This window comes from Daphnia pulicaria, chromosome 3 (assembly GCF_021234035.1).
Source record: "Daphnia pulicaria isolate SC F1-1A chromosome 3, SC_F0-13Bv2, whole genome shotgun sequence".
Classification (NCBI taxonomy): domain Eukaryota; kingdom Metazoa; phylum Arthropoda; class Branchiopoda; order Diplostraca; family Daphniidae; genus Daphnia; species Daphnia pulicaria.
Window position 1 is genome coordinate 98,924 of NC_060915.1, and position 16,071 is coordinate 114,994.

A 16,071-nucleotide genomic window follows, 5' to 3' on the forward strand; every position below is an offset into this window, starting at 1 on the left:
TTTTCAAAGTTTATCACGTTTTTTTAATCGCGATGGTTACCAGTCCAAATTCGTAGTTCCAAAATTTCAATGACCTAGGGATAGGTTCAATTCATCTATAGGAATGATTCTGGATGAATTCCATTGCGAGTTTTCAAAGTTGATCGCGTTTTTATTCGCGATGGTGACCAATCCAAATTCAATGAACAAACATTTCTATAACTTTGAAGTGATTTTCTTTTCATCCATTGGGACTGGGAGGGTAAATTTTCATTTTTGAATGTCAACGGCCATATCACGTAGAACGCACCTGGTCTCGTCAGCTCCCAGAAGTTAAGTTACGTCGAGTCCCGTTAGTACTTGGAAGGGTGACCGCTTGGGAATACGGGATGTCGTTGGCAATAAATAGTTTGTTTTCAATAACAAATTTCTTGAAATTTTTTTTCAATCACGATGGTTACCAGTCCAAATTCGTAGATCCAAAATTTCAATGGCATAGAGATAGGTTCAATTCATCTATAAGAATGATTCTGGATCAATTCCATTGAGAGTTTTTCAAAGTTTATCGCGTTTTTTAATCGCGGTGGTAACCAGTATAAATTCAATGAACAAACATTTCTATCACTTTGAAGTGATTTTCTTTTCATCCATTGGGACTGGGAGGGTAAATTTTCATTTTTGAATGGCAACGGCCACATCACGTAGAACACACCTGGTCTCGTCAGCTCCCAGAAGTTAAGTTACTTCGAGTCCCATTAGTACTTGGAAGTGTGACCGCTTGGAAATACGGGATGTCGTTGGCGATGAAAAGTTTGTTTTCAATAACAAATTTCTTGAAATTTTTTTTCAATCACGATGGTTACCAGTCCAAATTCGTAGATAAAACATTTCATTGCCTTAGAGATAAGTTCAATTCATCTATAAGAATGATTCTGGATCAATTCCATTGAGAGTTTTCCTAACTTTATCGCGTTTCTTAATCGCGATGGTTACCAGTCCAAATTCGTAGATCCAAAATTTCTATGACATAGGGATAGGTCCAATTTATCTATAGGAATGATTCTGGATGAATTCCATTGCGAGTTTTTCAAATTTGATCGCGTTTTTTATTCGCGATGGTTACCAGTCCAAATTCAATGAACAAACGTTTCTATCACTTTGAAGTGATTTTCTATTCATCCATTGGGACTGGGAGGGTAAATTTTCATTTTTGAATGTCAACGGCCATATCACGTAGAACGCACCTGGTCTCGTCAGCTCCCAGAAGTTAAGTTACGTCGAGTCCCGTTAGTACTTGGAAGTGTGACCGCTTGGAAATACGGGATGTCGTTGGCGATGAATAGTTTGTTTTCAATAACAAATTTCTTGAAATTTTTTTTCAATCACGATGGTTACCAGTCCAAATTCGTAGATAAAACATTTCAATGCCTTAGAGATTGGTTCAATTCATCTATAAGAATGATTCTGGATCAACTCCATTGAGAGTTTTTCAAAGTTTATCGCGTTTTTTAATCGCGATGGTTACCAGTCCAAATTCGTAGTTCCAAAATTTCAATGACCTAGGGATAGGTTCAATTCATCTATAGGAATGATTCTGGATGAATTCCATTGCGAGTTTTCAAAGTTGATCACGTTTTTTAATCGCGATGGTTACCAGTCCAAATTCGTAGATCCAAAATTTCAATGCCTAAGAGATAGGTTCAATTCATCTATAAGAATGATTCTGGATCAATTCCATTGAGAGTTTTTCAAAGTTTATCGCGTTTTTTAATCGCGGTGGTAACCAGTATAAATTCAATGAACAAACATTTCTATCACTTTGAAGTGATTTTCTTTTCATCCATTGGGACTGGGAGGGTAAATTTTCATTTTTGAATGGCAACGGCCACATCACGTAGAACACACCTGGTCTCGTCAGCTCCCAGAAGTTAAGTTACTTCGAGTCCCATTAGTACTTGGAAGTGTGACCGCTTGGAAATACGGGATGTCGTTGGCGATGAAAAGTTTGTTTTCAATAACAAATTTCTTGAAATTTTTTTTCAATCACGATGGTTACCAGTCCAAATTCGTAGATAAAACATTTCATTGCCTTAGAGATAAGTTCAATTCATCTATAAGAATGATTCTGGATCAATTCCATTGAGAGTTTTCCAAACTTTATCGCGTTTCTTAATCGCGATGGTTACCAGTCCAAATTCGTAGATCCAAAATTTCTATGACATAGGGATAGGTCCAATTTATCTATAGGAATGATTCTGGATGAATTCCATTGCGAGTTTTTCAAATTTGATCGCGTTTTTTATTCGCGATGGTTACCAGTCCAAATTCAATGAACAAACGTTTCTATCACTTTGAAGTGATTTTCTATTCATCCATTAGGACTGGGAGGGTAAATTTTCATTTTTGAATGTCAACGGCCATATCACGTAGAACGCACCTGGTCTCGTCAGCTCCCAGAAGTTAAGTTACGTCGAGTCCCGTTAGTACTTGGAAGTGTGACCGCTTGGAAATACGGGATGTCGTTGGCGATGAATAGTTTGTTTTCAATAACAAATTTCTTGAAATTTTTTTTCAATCACGATGGTTACCAGTCCAAATTCGTAGATCAAACATTTCAATGCCTTAGAGATTGGTTCAATTCATCTATAAGAATGATTCTGGATCAACTCCATTGAGAGTTTTTCAAAGTTTATCGCGTTTTTTAATCGCGATGGTTACCAGTCCAAATTCGTAGTTCCAAAATTTCAATGACCTAGGGATAGGTTCAATTCATCTATAGGAATGATTCTGGATGAATTCCATTGCGAGTTTTCAAAGTTGATCGCGTTTTTCTTCGCGATGGTGACCAATCCAAATTCAATGAACAAACATTTCTATCACTTTGAAGTGATTTTCTTTTCATTCATTGGGACTGGGAGGGTAAATTTTCATTTTTGAATGTCAACGGCCATATCACGTAGAACGCACCTGGTCTCGTCAGCTCTTAGAAGTTAAGTTACGTCGAGTCCCGTTAGTACTTGGAAGGTTGACCGCTTGGGAATACGGGATGTCGTTGGCAATAAATAGTTTGTTTTCAATAACAAATTTCTTGAAATTTGTTTTCAATCACGATGGTTACCAGTCCAAATTCGTAGATCCAAAATTTCAATGCCTAAGAGATAGGTTCAATTCATCTATAAGAATGATTCTGGATCAATTCCATTGAGAGTTTTTCAAAGTTTATCGCGTTTTTTAATCGCGGTGGTAACCAGTCCAAATTCAATGAACAAACATTTCTATCACTTTGAAGTGATTTTCTTTTCATCCATTGGGACTGGGAGGGTAAAATTTCATTTTTGAATGGCAACGGCCACATCACGTAGAACGCACCTGGTCTCGTCAGCTCCCAGAAGTTAAGTTACTTCGAGTCCCATTAGTACTTGGAAGTGTGACCGCTTGGAAATACGGGATAACGTTGGCGATGAATAGTTTGTTTTCAATAACAAATTTCTTGAAATTTTTTTCAATCACGATGGTTACCAGTCCAAATTAATAGATCCAAAATTTCAATGACCTAGGGATAGGTTCAATTCATCTATAGGAATGATTCTGGATGAATTCCATTGCGAGTTTTTCAAAGTTGATCGCGTTTTTTTATTCGCGATGGTTACCAGTCCAAATTCAATGAACAAACATTTCTATCACTTTGAAGTGATTTTCTTTTCATCCATTGGGACTGGGAGGGTAAATTTTCATTTTTGAATGTCAACGACCATATCACGTAGAACGCACCTGGTCTCGTCAGCTCTTAGAAGTTAAGTTACGTCGAGTCCCGTTAGTACTTGGAAGGGTGACCGCTTGGGAATACGGGATGTCGTTGGCGATAAATAGTTTGTTTTCAATAACATATTTCTTGAAATTTTTTTTCAATCACGATGGTTACCAGTCCAAATTCGTGAATCAAACATTTCAATGACATAGGGATAGGTTCAATTCATCTATAGGAATGATTCTGGATGAATTCCATTGCGAGTTTTTCAAAGATTATCGCGTTTTTTTATTCGCGGTGGTTACCAGTCCAAATTCAATGGACAAACATTTCTATCACTTTGAAGTGATTTTCTTTTCATCCATTGGGACTGGGAGGGTAAATTTTCATTTTTGAATGTCAACGGCCATATCACGTAGAACGCACCTGGTCTCGTCAGCTCCCAGAATTTAAGTTACGTCGAGTCCCGTTAGTACTTGGAAGGGTGACCGCTTGGGAATACGGGATGTCGTTGGCAATAAATAGTTTGTTTTCAATAACAAATTTCTTGAAATTTTTTTTCAATCACGATGGTTACCAGTCCAAATTAATAGATCCAAAATTTCAATGACCTAGGGATAGGTTCAATTCATCTATAGGAATGATTCTGGATGAATTCCATTGCGAGTTTTTCAAAGTTGATCGCGTTTTTTTATTCGCGATGGTTACCAGTCCAAATTCAATGAACAAACATTTCTATCACTTTGAAGTGATTTTCTTTTCATCCATTGGGATTGGGAGGGTAAATTTTCATTTTTGAATGTCAACGGCCATATCACGTAGAACGCACATGGTCTCGTCAGCTCTTAGAAGTTAAGTTACGTCGAGTCCCGTTAGTACTTGGAAGGGTGACCGCTTGGGAATACGGGATGTCGTTGGCGATAAATAGTTTGTTTTCAATAACAAATTTCTTGAAATTTTTTTTCAATCGCGATGGTTACCAGTCCAAATTCGTGAATCAAACATTTCAATGACATGGGGATAGGTTCAATTCATCTATAGGAATGATTCTGGATGAATTCTATTGCGAGTTTTTCAAAGACTATCGCGTTTTTTTATTCGCGGTGGTTACCAGTCCAAATTCAATGAACAAACATTTCTATCACTTTGAAGTGATTTTCTTTTCATCCATTGGGACTGGGAGGGTAAATTTTCATTTTTGAATGTCAACGGCCATATCACGTAGAACGCACCTGGTCTCGTCAGCTCCCAGAAGTTAAGTTACGTCGAGTCCCGTTAGTACTTGGAAGGGTGACCGCTTGGGAATACGGGATGTCGTTGGCAATAAATAGTTTGTTTTCAATAACAAATTTCTTGAAATTTTTTTTCAATCACGATGGTTACCAGTCCAAATTCGTAGATCCAAAATTTCAATGACCTAGGGATAGGTTCAATTCATCTATAGGAATGATTCTGGATGAATTCCATTGCGAGTTTTTCAAAGATAATCGCGTTTTTTTATTCGCGGTGGTAACCAGTCCAAATTCAATGAACAAACATTTCTATCACTTTGAAGTGATTTTCTTTTCATCCATTGGGACTGGGAGGGTAAATTTTCATTTTTGAATGTCAACGGCCATATCACGTAGAACGCACCTGGTCTCGTCAGCTCCCAGAAGTTAAGTTACTTCGAGTCCCATTAGTACTTGGAAGGGTGACCGCTTGGGAATACGGGATGTCGTTGGCGATGAATAGTTTGTTTTCAATAACAAATTTCTTGAAATTTTATTTCAATCACGATGGTTACCAGTCCAAATTCGTAGATCCAAAATTTCAATGGCTAAGAGATAGGTTCAATTCATCTATAAGAATGATTCTGGATCAATTCCATTGAGAGTTTTTCAAAGTTTATCGCGTTTTTTAATCGCGGTGGTAACCAGTCCAAATTCAATGAACAAACATTTCTATCACTTTGAAGTGATTTTCTTTTCATCCATTGGGACTGGGAGGGTAAAATTTCATTTTTGAATGGCAACGGCCACATCACGTAGAACGCACCTGGTCTCGTCAGCTCCCAGAAGTTAAGTTACTTCGAGTCCCATTAGTACTTGGAAGTGTGACCGCTTGGAAATACGGGATGTCGTTGGCGATGAATAGTTTGTTTTCAATAACAAATTTCTTGAAATTGTTTTTTTCAATCAGGATGTTTACCAGTCCAAATTCGTAGATAAAACATTTCAATGCCATAGAGATAGGTTCAATTCATCTATAAGAATGATTCTGGATCAATTCCATTGAGAGTTTTTCAAAGTTAATCGCGTTTTTTATTCGCGATGGTAACCAGTCCAAATTCAATGAACAAACATTTCTATCACTTTGAAGTGATTTTCTTTTCATCCTTTGGGATTGGGAGGGTAAATTTTCATTTTTCAATGTCAACGGCCATATCACGTAGAACGCACCTGATCTCGTCAGCTCCCAGAAGTTAATTTACGTCGAGTCCCGTTAGTACTTGGAAGGGTGACCGCTTGGGAATACGGGATGTCGTTGGCGATGAATAGTTTGTTTTCAATAACAAATTTCTTGAAATTTTTTTTCAATCACGATGGTTACCAGTCCAAATTCGTAGATAAAACATTTCAATGCCTTAGAGATTGGTTCAATTCATCTATAAGAATGATTCTGGATCAATTCCATTGCGAGTTTTTCAAAGTTTATCACGTTTTTTTAATCGCGATGGTTACCAGTCCAAATTCGTAGTTCCAAAATTTCAATGACCTAGGGATAGGTTCAATTCATCTATAGGAATGATTCTGGATGAATTCCATTGCGAGTTTTCAAAGTTGATCGCGTTTTTATTCGCGATGGTGACCAATCCAAATTCAATGAACAAACATTTCTATAACTTTGAAGTGATGTTTTTTTCATCCATTGGGACTGGGAGGGTAAATTTTCATTTTTGAATGTCAACGGCCATATCACGTAGAACGCACCTGGTCTCGTCAGCTCCCAGAAGTTAAGTTACGTCGAGTCCCGTTAGTACTTGGAAGGGTGACCGCTTGGGAATACGGGATGTCGTTGGCAATAAATAGTTTGTTTTCAATAACAAATTTCTTGAAATTTTTTTTCAATCACGATGGTTACCAGTCCAAATTCGTAGATCCAAAATTTCAATGACCTAGGGATAGGTTCAATTCATCTATAGGAATGATTCTGGATGAATTCCATTGCGAGTTTTTCAAAGATAATCGCGTTTTTTTATTCGCGGTGGTTACCAGTCCAAATTCAATGGACAAACATTTCTATCACTTTGAAGTGATTTTCTTTTCATCCATTGGGACTGGGAGGGTAAATTTTCATTTTTGAATGTCAACGGCCATATCACGTAGAACGCACCTGGTCTCGTCAGCTCCCAGAAGTTAAGTTACGTCGAGTCCCGTTAGTACTTGGAAGGGTGACCGATTGGGAATACGGGATGTCGTTGGCAATAAATAGTTTGTTTTCAATAACAAATTTCTTGAAATTTTTTTTTCAATCACGATGGTTACCAGTCCAAATTCGTAGATCCAAAATTTCAATGACCTAGGGATAGGTTCAATTCATCTATAGGAATGATTCTGGATGAATTCCATTGCGAGTTTTTCAAAGATTATCGCGTTTTTTTATTCGCGGTGGTTACCAGTCCAAATTCAATGGACAAACATTTCTATCACTTTGAAGTGATTTTCTTTTCATCCATTGGGACTGGGAGGGTAAATTTTCATTTTTGAATGTCAACGGCCATATCACGTAGAACGCACCTGGTCTCGTCAGCTCCCAGAAGTTAAGTTACGTCGAGTCCCGTTAGTACTTGGAAAGGTGACCGCTTGGGAATACGGGATGTCGTTGGCGATAAATAGTTTGTTTTCAATAACAAATTTCTTGAAATTTGTTTTCAATCACGATGGTTACCAGTCCAAATTCGTGGATCAAACATTTCAATGACATAGGGATAGGTTCAATTCATCTATAGGAATGATTCTGGATGAATTCCATTGCGAGTTTTTCAAAGATAATCGCGTTTTTTTATTCGCGGTGGTTACCAGTCCAAATTCAATGGACAAACATTTCTATCACTTTGAAGTGATTTTCTTTTCATCCATTGGGACTGGGAGGGTAAATTTTCATTTTTGAATGTCAACGGCCATATCACGTAGAACGCACCTGGTCTCGTCAGCTCCCAGAAGTTAAGTTACGTCGAGTCCCGTTAGTACTTGGAAGGGTGACCGCTTGGGAATACGGGATGTCGTTGGCAATAAATAGTTTGTTTTCAATAACAAATTTCTTGAAATTTTTTTTCAATCACGATGGTTACCAGTCCAAATTCGTAGATCCAAAATTTCAATGACCTAGGGATAGGTTCAATTCATCTATAGGAATGATTCTGGATGAATTCCATTGCGAGTTTTTCAAAGATTATCGCGTTTTTTATTCGCGGTGGTTACCAGTCCAAATTCAATGGACAAACATTTCTATCACTTTGAAGTGATTTTCTTTTCATCCATTGGGACTGGGAGGGTAAATTTTCATTTTTGAATGTCAACGGCCACATCACGTAGAACGCACCTGGTCTCGTCAGCTCCCAGAAGTTAAGTTACGTCGAGTCCCGTTAGTACTTGGAAGGGTGACCGCTTGGGAATACGGGATGTCGTTGGCAATAAATAGTTTGTTTTCAATAACAAATTTCTTGAAATTTTTTTTCAATCACGATGGTTACCAGTCCAAATTCGTAGATCCAAAATTTCAATGACCTAGGGATAGGTTCAATTCATCTATAGGAATGATTCTGGATGAATTCCATTGCGAGTTTTTCAAAGATTATCGCGTTTTTTTATTCGCGGTGGTTACCAGTCCAAATTCAATGGACAAACATTTCTATCACTTTGAAGTGATTTTCTTTTCATCCATTGGGACTGGGAGGGTAAATTTTCATTTTTGAATGTCAACGGCCATATCACGTAGAACGCACCTGGTCTCGTCAGCTCCCAGAAGTTGAGTTACGTCGAGTCCCCTTAGTACTTGGAAGGGTGACCGCTTGGGAATACGGGATGTCGTTGGCGATAAATAGTTTGTTTTCAATAACAAATTTCTTGAAATTTGTTTTCAATCACGATGGTTACCAGTCCAAATTCGTGGATCAAACATTTCAATGACATAGGGATAGGTTCAATTCATCTATAGGAATGATTCTGGATGAATTCCATTGCGAGTTTTTCAAAGATAATCGCGTTTTTTTATTCGCGGTGGTTACCAGTCCAAATTCAATGGGCAAACATTTCTATCACTTTGAAGTGATTTTCTTTTCATCCATTGGGACTGGGAGGGTAAATTTTCATTTTTGAATGTCAACGGCCATATCACGTAGAACGCACCTGGTCTCGTCAGCTCCCAGAAGTTAAGTTACGTCGAGTCCCGTTAGTACTTGGAAGGGTAACCGATTGGGAATACGGGATGTCGTTGGCGATAAATAGTTTGTTTTCAATAACAAATTTCTTGAAATTTGTTTTCAATCACGATGGTTACCAGTCCAAATTCGTGGATCAAACATTTCAATGACATAGGGATAGGTTCAATTCATCTATAGGAATGATTCTGGATGAATTCCATTGCGAGTTTTTCAAAGATAATCGCGTTTTTTTATTCGCGGTGGTTACCAGTCCAAATTCAATGGACAAACATTTCTATCACTTTGAAGTGATTTTCTTTTCATCCATTGGGACTGGGAGGGTAAATTTTCATTTTTGAATGTCAACGGCCATATCACGTAGAACGCACCTGGTCTCGTCAGCTCCCAGAAGTTGAGTTACGTCGAGTCCCCTTAGTACTTGGAAGGGTGACCGCTTGGGAATACGGGATGTCGTTGGCGATAAATAGTTTGTTTTCAATAACAAATTTCTTGAAATTTGTTTTCAATCACGATGGTTACCAGTCCAAATTCGTGGATCAAACATTTCAATGACATAGGGATAGGTTCAATTCATCTATAGGAATGATTCTGGATGAATTCCATTGCGAGTTTTTCAAAGATAATCGCGTTTTTTTATTCGCGGTGGTTACCAGTCCAAATTCAATGGACAAACATTTCTATCACTTTGAAGTGATTTTCTTTTCATCCATTGGGACTGGGAGGGTAAATTTTCATTTTTGAATGTCAACGGCCATATCACGTAGAACGCACCTGGTCTCGTCAGCTCCCAGAAGTTAAGTTACGTCGAGTCCCGTTAGTACTTGGAAGGGTGACCGCTTGGGAATACGGGATGTCGTTGGCAATAAATAGTTTGTTTTCAATAACAAATTTCTTGAAATTTGTTTTCAATCACGATGGTTACCAGTCCAAATTCGTAGATCCAAAATTTCAATGACCTAGGGATAGGTTCAATTCATCTATAGGAATGATTCTGGATGAATTCCATTGCGAGTTTTTCAAAGATTATCGCGTTTTTTTATTCGCGGTGGTTACCAGTCCAAATTCAATGGACAAACATTTCTATCACTTTGAAGTGATTTTCTTTTCATCCATTGGGACTGGGAGGGTAAATTTTCATTTTTGAATGTCAACGGCCATATCACGTAGAACGCACCTGGTCTCGTCAGCTCCCAGAAGTTAAGTTACGTCGAGTCCCGTTAGTACTTGGAAGGGTGACCGCTTGGGAATACGGGATGTCGTTGGCAATAAATAGTTTGTTTTCAATAACAAATTTCTTGAAATTTTTTTTCAATCACGATGGTTACCAGTCCAAATTCGTAGATCCAAAATTTCAATGACCTAGGGATAGGTTCAATTCATCTATAGGAATGATTCTGGATGAATTCCATTGCGAGTTTTTCAAAGATTATCGCGTTTTTTTATTCGCGGTGGTTACCAGTCCAAATTCAATGGACAAACATTTCTATCACTTTGAAGTGATTTTCTTTTCATCCATTGGGACTGGGAGGGTAAATTTTCATTTTTGAATGTCAACGGCCACATCACGTAGAACGCACCTGGTCTCGTCAGCTCCCAGAAGTTAAGTTACGTCGAGTCCCGTTAGTACTTGGAAGGGTGACCGCTTGGGAATACGGGATGTCGTTGGCAATAAATAGTTTGTTTTCAATAACAAATTTCTTGAAATTTTTTTTCAATCACGATGGTTACCAGTCCAAATTCGTAGATCCAAAATTTCAATGACCTAGGGATAGGTTCAATTCATCTATAGGAATGATTCTGGATGAATTCCATTGCGAGTTTTTCAAAGATTATCGCGTTTTTTTATTCGCGGTGGTTACCAGTCCAAATTCAATGGACAAACATTTCTATCACTTTGAAGTGATTTTCTTTTCATCCATTGGGACTGGGAGGGTAAATTTTCATTTTTGAATGTCAACGGCCATATCACGTAGAACGCACCTGGTCTCGTCAGCTCCCAGAAGTTGAGTTACGTCGAGTCCCCTTAGTACTTGGAAGGGTGACCGCTTGGGAATACGGGATGTCGTTGGCGATAAATAGTTTGTTTTCAATAACAAATTTCTTGAAATTTGTTTTCAATCACGATGGTTACCAGTCCAAATTCGTGGATCAAACATTTCAATGACATAGGGATAGGTTCAATTCATCTATAGGAATGATTCTGGATGAATTCCATTGCGAGTTTTTCAAAGATAATCGCGTTTTTTTATTCGCGGTGGTTACCAGTCCAAATTCAATGGACAAACATTTCTATCACTTTGAAGTGATTTTCTTTTCATCCATTGGGACTGGGAGGGTAAATTTTCATTTTTGAATGTCAACGGCCATATCACGTAGAACGCACCTGGTCTCGTCAGCTCCCAGAAGTTAAGTTACGTCGAGTCCCGTTAGTACTTGGAAGGGTGACCGATTGGGAATACGGGATGTCGTTGGCGATAAATAGTTTGTTTTCAATAACAAATTTCTTGAAATTTGTTTTCAATCACGATGGTTACCAGTCCAAATTCGTGGATCAAACATTTCAATGACATAGGGATAGGTTCAATTCATCTATAGGAATGATTCTGGATGAATTCCATTGCGAGTTTTTCAAAGATAATCGCGTTTTTTTATTCGCGGTGGTTACCAGTCCAAATTCAATGGACAAACATTTCTATCATTTTGAAGTGATTTTCTTTTCATCCATTGGGACTGGGAGGGTAAGTTTTCATTTTTGAATGTCAACGGCCATATCACGTAGAACGCACCTGGTCTCGTCAGCTCCCAGAAGTTGAGTTACGTCGAGTCCCCTTAGTACTTGGAAGGGTGACCGCTTGGGAATACGGGATGTCGTTGGCGATAAATAGTTTGTTTTCAATAACAAATTTCTTGAAATTTGTTTTCAATCACGATGGTTACCAGTCCAAATTCGTGGATCAAACATTTCAATGACATAGGGATAGGTTCAATTCATCTATAGGAATGATTCTGGATGAATTCCATTGCGAGTTTTTCAAAGATAATCGCGTTTTTTTATTCGCGGTGGTTACCAGTCCAAATTCAATGGACAAACATTTCTATCACTTTGAAGTGATTTTCTTTTCATCCATTGGGACTGGGAGGGTAAATTTTCATTTTTGAATGTCAACGGCCATATCACGTAGAACGCACCTGGTCTCGTCAGCTCCCAGAAGTTAAGTTACGTCGAGTCCCGTTAGTACTTGGAAGGGTGACCGCTTGGGAATACGGGATGTCGTTGGCAATAAATAGTTTGTTTTCAATAACAAATTTCTTGAAATTTGTTTTCAATCACGATGGTTACCAGTCCAAATTCGTAGATCCAAAATTTCAATGACCTAGGGATAGGTTCAATTCATCTATAGGAATGATTCTGGATGAATTCCATTGCGAGTTTTTCAAAGATTATCGCGTTTTTTTATTCGCGGTGGTTACCAGTCCAAATTCAATGGACAAACATTTCTATCACTTTGAAGTGATTTTATTTTCATCCATTGGGACTGGGAGGGTAAATTTTCATTTTTGAATGTCAACGGCCATATCACGTAGAACGCACCTGGTCTCGTCAGCTCCCAGAAGTTAAGTTACGTCGAGTCCAGTTAGTACTTGGAAGGGTGACCGCTTGGGAATACGGGATGTCGTTGGCAATAAATAGTTTGTTTTCAATAACAAATTTCTTGAAATTTGTTTTCAATCACGATGGTTACCAGTCCAAATTCGTGGATCAAACATTTCAATGACATAGGGATAGGTTCAATTCATCTATAGGAATGATTCTGGATGAATTCCATTGCGAGTTTTTCAAAGATAATCGCGTTTTTTTATTCGCGGTGGTTACCAGTCCAAATTCAATGGACAAACATTTCTATCACTTTGAAGTGATTTTCTTTTCATCCATTGGGACTGGGAGGGTAAATTTTCATTTTTGAATGTCAACGGCCATATCACGTAGAACGCACCTGGTCTCGTCAGCTCCCAGAAGTTGAGTTACGTCGAGTCCCCTTAGTACTTGGAAGGGTGACCGCTTGGGAATACGGGATGTCGTTGGCGATAAATAGTTTGTTTTCAATAACAAATTTCTTGAAATTTGTTTTCAATCACGATGGTTACCAGTCCAAATTCGTGGATCAAACATTTCAATGACATAGGGATAGGTTCAATTCATCTATAGGAATGATTCTGGATGAATTCCATTGCGAGTTTTTCAAAGATAATCGCGTTTTTTTATTCGCGGTGGTTACCAGTCCAAATTCAATGGACAAACATTTCTATCACTTTGAAGTGATTTTCTTTTCATCCATTGGGACTGGGAGGGTAAATTTTCATTTTTGAATGTCAACGGCCATATCACGTAGAACGCACCTGGTCTCGTCAGCTCCCAGAAGTTAAGTTACGTCGAGTCCCGTTAGTACTTGGAAGGGTGACCGATTGGGAATACGGGATGTCGTTGGCGATAAATAGTTTGTTTTCAATAACAAATTTCTTGAAATTTGTTTTCAATCACGATGGTTACCAGTCCAAATTCGTGGATCAAACATTTCAATGACATAGGGATAGGTTCAATTCATCTATAGGAATGATTCTGGATGAATTCCATTGCGAGTTTTTCAAAGATAATCGCGTTTTTTTATTCGCGGTGGTTACCAGTCCAAATTCAATGGACAAACATTTCTATCACTTTGAAGTGATTTTCTTTTCATCCATTGGGACTGGGAGGGTAAATTTTCATTTTTGAATGTCAACGGCCATATCACGTAGAACGCACCTGGTCTCGTCAGCTCCCAGAAGTTGAGTTACGTCGAGTCCCCTTAGTACTTGGAAGGGTGACCGCTTGGGAATACGGGATGTCGTTGGCGATAAATAGTTTGTTTTCAATAACAAATTTCTTGAAATTTGTTTTCAATCACGATGGTTACCAGTCCAAATTCGTGGATCAAACATTTCAATGACATAGGGATAGGTTCAATTCATCTATAGGAATGATTCTGGATGAATTCCATTGCGAGTTTTTCAAAGATAATCGCGTTTTTTTATTCGCGGTGGTTACCAGTCCAAATTCAATGGACAAACATTTCTATCACTTTGAAGTGATTTTCTTTTCATCCATTGGGACTGGGAGGGTAAATTTTCATTTTTGAATGTCAACGGCCATATCACGTAGAACGCACCTGGTCTCGTCAGCTCCCAGAAGTTAAGTTACGTCGAGTCCCGTTAGTACTTGGAAGGGTGACCGCTTGGGAATACGGGATGTCGTTGGCAATAAATAGTTTGTTTTCAATAACAAATTTCTTGAAATTTGTTTTCAATCACGATGGTTACCAGTCCAAATTCGTAGATCCAAAATTTCAATGACCTAGGGATAGGTTCAATTCATCTATAGGAATGATTCTGGATGAATTCCATTGCGAGTTTTTCAAAGATTATCGCGTTTTTTTATTCGCGGTGGTTACCAGTCCAAATTCAATGGACAAACATTTCTATCACTTTGAAGTGATTTTATTTTCATCCATTGGGACTGGGAAGGTAAATTTTCATTTTTGAATGTCAACGGCCATATCACGTAGAACGCACCTGGTCTCGTCAGCTCCCAGAAGTTAAGTTACGTCGAGTCCAGTTAGTACTTGGAAGGGTGACCGCTTGGGAATACGGGATGTCGTTGGCAATAAATAGTTTGTTTTCAATAACAAATTTCTTGAAATTTTTTTTCAATCACGATGGTTACCAGTCCAAATTCGTGAATCAAACATTTCAATGACATAGGGATAGGTTCAATTCATCTATAGGAATGATTCTGGATGAATTCCATTGCGAGTTTTTCAAAGATTATCGCGTTTTTTTATTCGCGGTGGTTACCAGTCCAAATTCAATGAACAAACATTTCTATCACTTTGAAGTGATTTTCTTTTCATCCATTGGGACTGGGAGGGTAAATTTTCATTTTTGAATGTCAACGGCCATATCACGTAGAACGCACCTGGTCTCGTCAGCTCTTAGAAGTTAAGTTACTTCGAGTCCTGTTAGTACTTGGAAGAGTGACCGCTTGGGAATACGGGATGTCGTTGGCGATGAATAGTTTGTTTTCAATAACAAATTTCTTGAAATTGTTTTTTCAATCACGATGGTTACCAGTCCAAATTCGTAGATAAAACTTTTCAATGCCTTTGAGATAAGTTCAATTCATCTATAAGAATGATTCTGGATCAATTCCATTGAGAGTTTTTCAAAGTTTATCGCGTTTTTTAATCGCGATGGTTACCAGTCCAAATTCGTAGATAAAACTTTTCAATGCCTTTGAGATAAGTTCAATTCATCTATAAGAATGATTCTGGATCAATTCCATTGAGAGTTTTTCAAAGTTTATCGCGTTTTTTAATCGCGATGGTTACCAGTCCAAATTCGTAGTTCCAAAATTTCAATGACCTAGAAATAGGTTCAATTCATCTATAAGAATGATTCTGGATCAATTCCATTGCGAGTTTTTCAAAGATTATCGCTTTTTTTTATTCGCGGTGGTTACCAGTCCAAATTCAATGGACAAACATTTCTATCACTTTGAAGTGATTTTCTTTTCATCCATTGGGACTGGGAGGGTAAATTTTCATTTTTGAATGTCAACGGCCATATCACGTAGAACGCACCTGGTCTCGTCAGCTCCCAGAAGTTAAGTTACGTCGAGTCCCGTTAGTACTTGGAAGGGTGACCGCTTGGGAATACGGGATGTCGTTGGCAATAAATAGTTTGTTTTCAATAACAAATTTCTTGAAATTTTTTTTCAATCACGATGGTTACCAGTCCAAATTCGTAGATCCGAAATTTCAATGACCTAGGGATAGGTTCAATTCATCTATAGGAATGATTCTGGATGAATTCCATTGCGAGTTTT

General features: G+C 38.1%; 36 pseudogenes; all 36 read left to right on the forward strand.

Moving 5' to 3' along the window:
* The first annotated feature begins 261 nt into the window (after positions 1-261).
* On the forward strand, positions 262-380 carry LOC124334379 (annotated as a pseudogene).
* A 283-nt stretch (positions 381-663) lies between these two features.
* LOC124330601 lies at positions 664-782 on the forward strand (annotated as a pseudogene).
* Positions 783-1,195: 413 nt separating this feature from the next.
* LOC124330104 lies at positions 1,196-1,314 on the forward strand (annotated as a pseudogene).
* Positions 1,315-1,856: 542 nt separating this feature from the next.
* Positions 1,857-1,975, forward strand: LOC124330602 (annotated as a pseudogene).
* Positions 1,976-2,388: 413 nt separating this feature from the next.
* LOC124330105 lies at positions 2,389-2,507 on the forward strand (annotated as a pseudogene).
* Positions 2,508-2,918: 411 nt separating this feature from the next.
* On the forward strand, positions 2,919-3,037 carry LOC124329891 (annotated as a pseudogene).
* Positions 3,038-3,722: 685 nt separating this feature from the next.
* On the forward strand, positions 3,723-3,841 carry LOC124335000 (annotated as a pseudogene).
* A 284-nt stretch (positions 3,842-4,125) lies between these two features.
* On the forward strand, positions 4,126-4,244 carry LOC124335135 (annotated as a pseudogene).
* Positions 4,245-4,528: 284 nt separating this feature from the next.
* LOC124330106 lies at positions 4,529-4,647 on the forward strand (annotated as a pseudogene).
* Positions 4,648-4,931: 284 nt separating this feature from the next.
* Positions 4,932-5,050, forward strand: LOC124334497 (annotated as a pseudogene).
* Positions 5,051-5,334: 284 nt separating this feature from the next.
* LOC124335555 lies at positions 5,335-5,453 on the forward strand (annotated as a pseudogene).
* A 283-nt stretch (positions 5,454-5,736) lies between these two features.
* On the forward strand, positions 5,737-5,855 carry LOC124330598 (annotated as a pseudogene).
* A 285-nt stretch (positions 5,856-6,140) lies between these two features.
* On the forward strand, positions 6,141-6,259 carry LOC124329829 (annotated as a pseudogene).
* Positions 6,260-6,671: 412 nt separating this feature from the next.
* LOC124334612 lies at positions 6,672-6,790 on the forward strand (annotated as a pseudogene).
* Positions 6,791-7,074: 284 nt separating this feature from the next.
* Positions 7,075-7,193, forward strand: LOC124333643 (annotated as a pseudogene).
* A 285-nt stretch (positions 7,194-7,478) lies between these two features.
* On the forward strand, positions 7,479-7,597 carry LOC124335014 (annotated as a pseudogene).
* Positions 7,598-7,881: 284 nt separating this feature from the next.
* On the forward strand, positions 7,882-8,000 carry LOC124334728 (annotated as a pseudogene).
* Positions 8,001-8,283: 283 nt separating this feature from the next.
* On the forward strand, positions 8,284-8,402 carry LOC124333688 (annotated as a pseudogene).
* Positions 8,403-8,686: 284 nt separating this feature from the next.
* LOC124330034 lies at positions 8,687-8,805 on the forward strand (annotated as a pseudogene).
* A 284-nt stretch (positions 8,806-9,089) lies between these two features.
* On the forward strand, positions 9,090-9,208 carry LOC124335133 (annotated as a pseudogene).
* A 284-nt stretch (positions 9,209-9,492) lies between these two features.
* On the forward strand, positions 9,493-9,611 carry LOC124330035 (annotated as a pseudogene).
* Positions 9,612-9,895: 284 nt separating this feature from the next.
* Positions 9,896-10,014, forward strand: LOC124334845 (annotated as a pseudogene).
* Positions 10,015-10,298: 284 nt separating this feature from the next.
* On the forward strand, positions 10,299-10,417 carry LOC124334962 (annotated as a pseudogene).
* Positions 10,418-10,701: 284 nt separating this feature from the next.
* LOC124333689 lies at positions 10,702-10,820 on the forward strand (annotated as a pseudogene).
* Positions 10,821-11,104: 284 nt separating this feature from the next.
* On the forward strand, positions 11,105-11,223 carry LOC124330036 (annotated as a pseudogene).
* A 284-nt stretch (positions 11,224-11,507) lies between these two features.
* On the forward strand, positions 11,508-11,626 carry LOC124334003 (annotated as a pseudogene).
* Positions 11,627-11,910: 284 nt separating this feature from the next.
* On the forward strand, positions 11,911-12,029 carry LOC124330038 (annotated as a pseudogene).
* Positions 12,030-12,313: 284 nt separating this feature from the next.
* LOC124335080 lies at positions 12,314-12,432 on the forward strand (annotated as a pseudogene).
* A 284-nt stretch (positions 12,433-12,716) lies between these two features.
* LOC124334133 lies at positions 12,717-12,835 on the forward strand (annotated as a pseudogene).
* Positions 12,836-13,119: 284 nt separating this feature from the next.
* LOC124330039 lies at positions 13,120-13,238 on the forward strand (annotated as a pseudogene).
* A 284-nt stretch (positions 13,239-13,522) lies between these two features.
* LOC124334004 lies at positions 13,523-13,641 on the forward strand (annotated as a pseudogene).
* A 284-nt stretch (positions 13,642-13,925) lies between these two features.
* LOC124330040 lies at positions 13,926-14,044 on the forward strand (annotated as a pseudogene).
* A 284-nt stretch (positions 14,045-14,328) lies between these two features.
* On the forward strand, positions 14,329-14,447 carry LOC124335198 (annotated as a pseudogene).
* Positions 14,448-14,731: 284 nt separating this feature from the next.
* LOC124334134 lies at positions 14,732-14,850 on the forward strand (annotated as a pseudogene).
* A 284-nt stretch (positions 14,851-15,134) lies between these two features.
* Positions 15,135-15,253, forward strand: LOC124330544 (annotated as a pseudogene).
* A 545-nt stretch (positions 15,254-15,798) lies between these two features.
* Positions 15,799-15,917, forward strand: LOC124335315 (annotated as a pseudogene).
* The last annotated feature ends 154 nt before the right edge of the window (positions 15,918-16,071 follow it).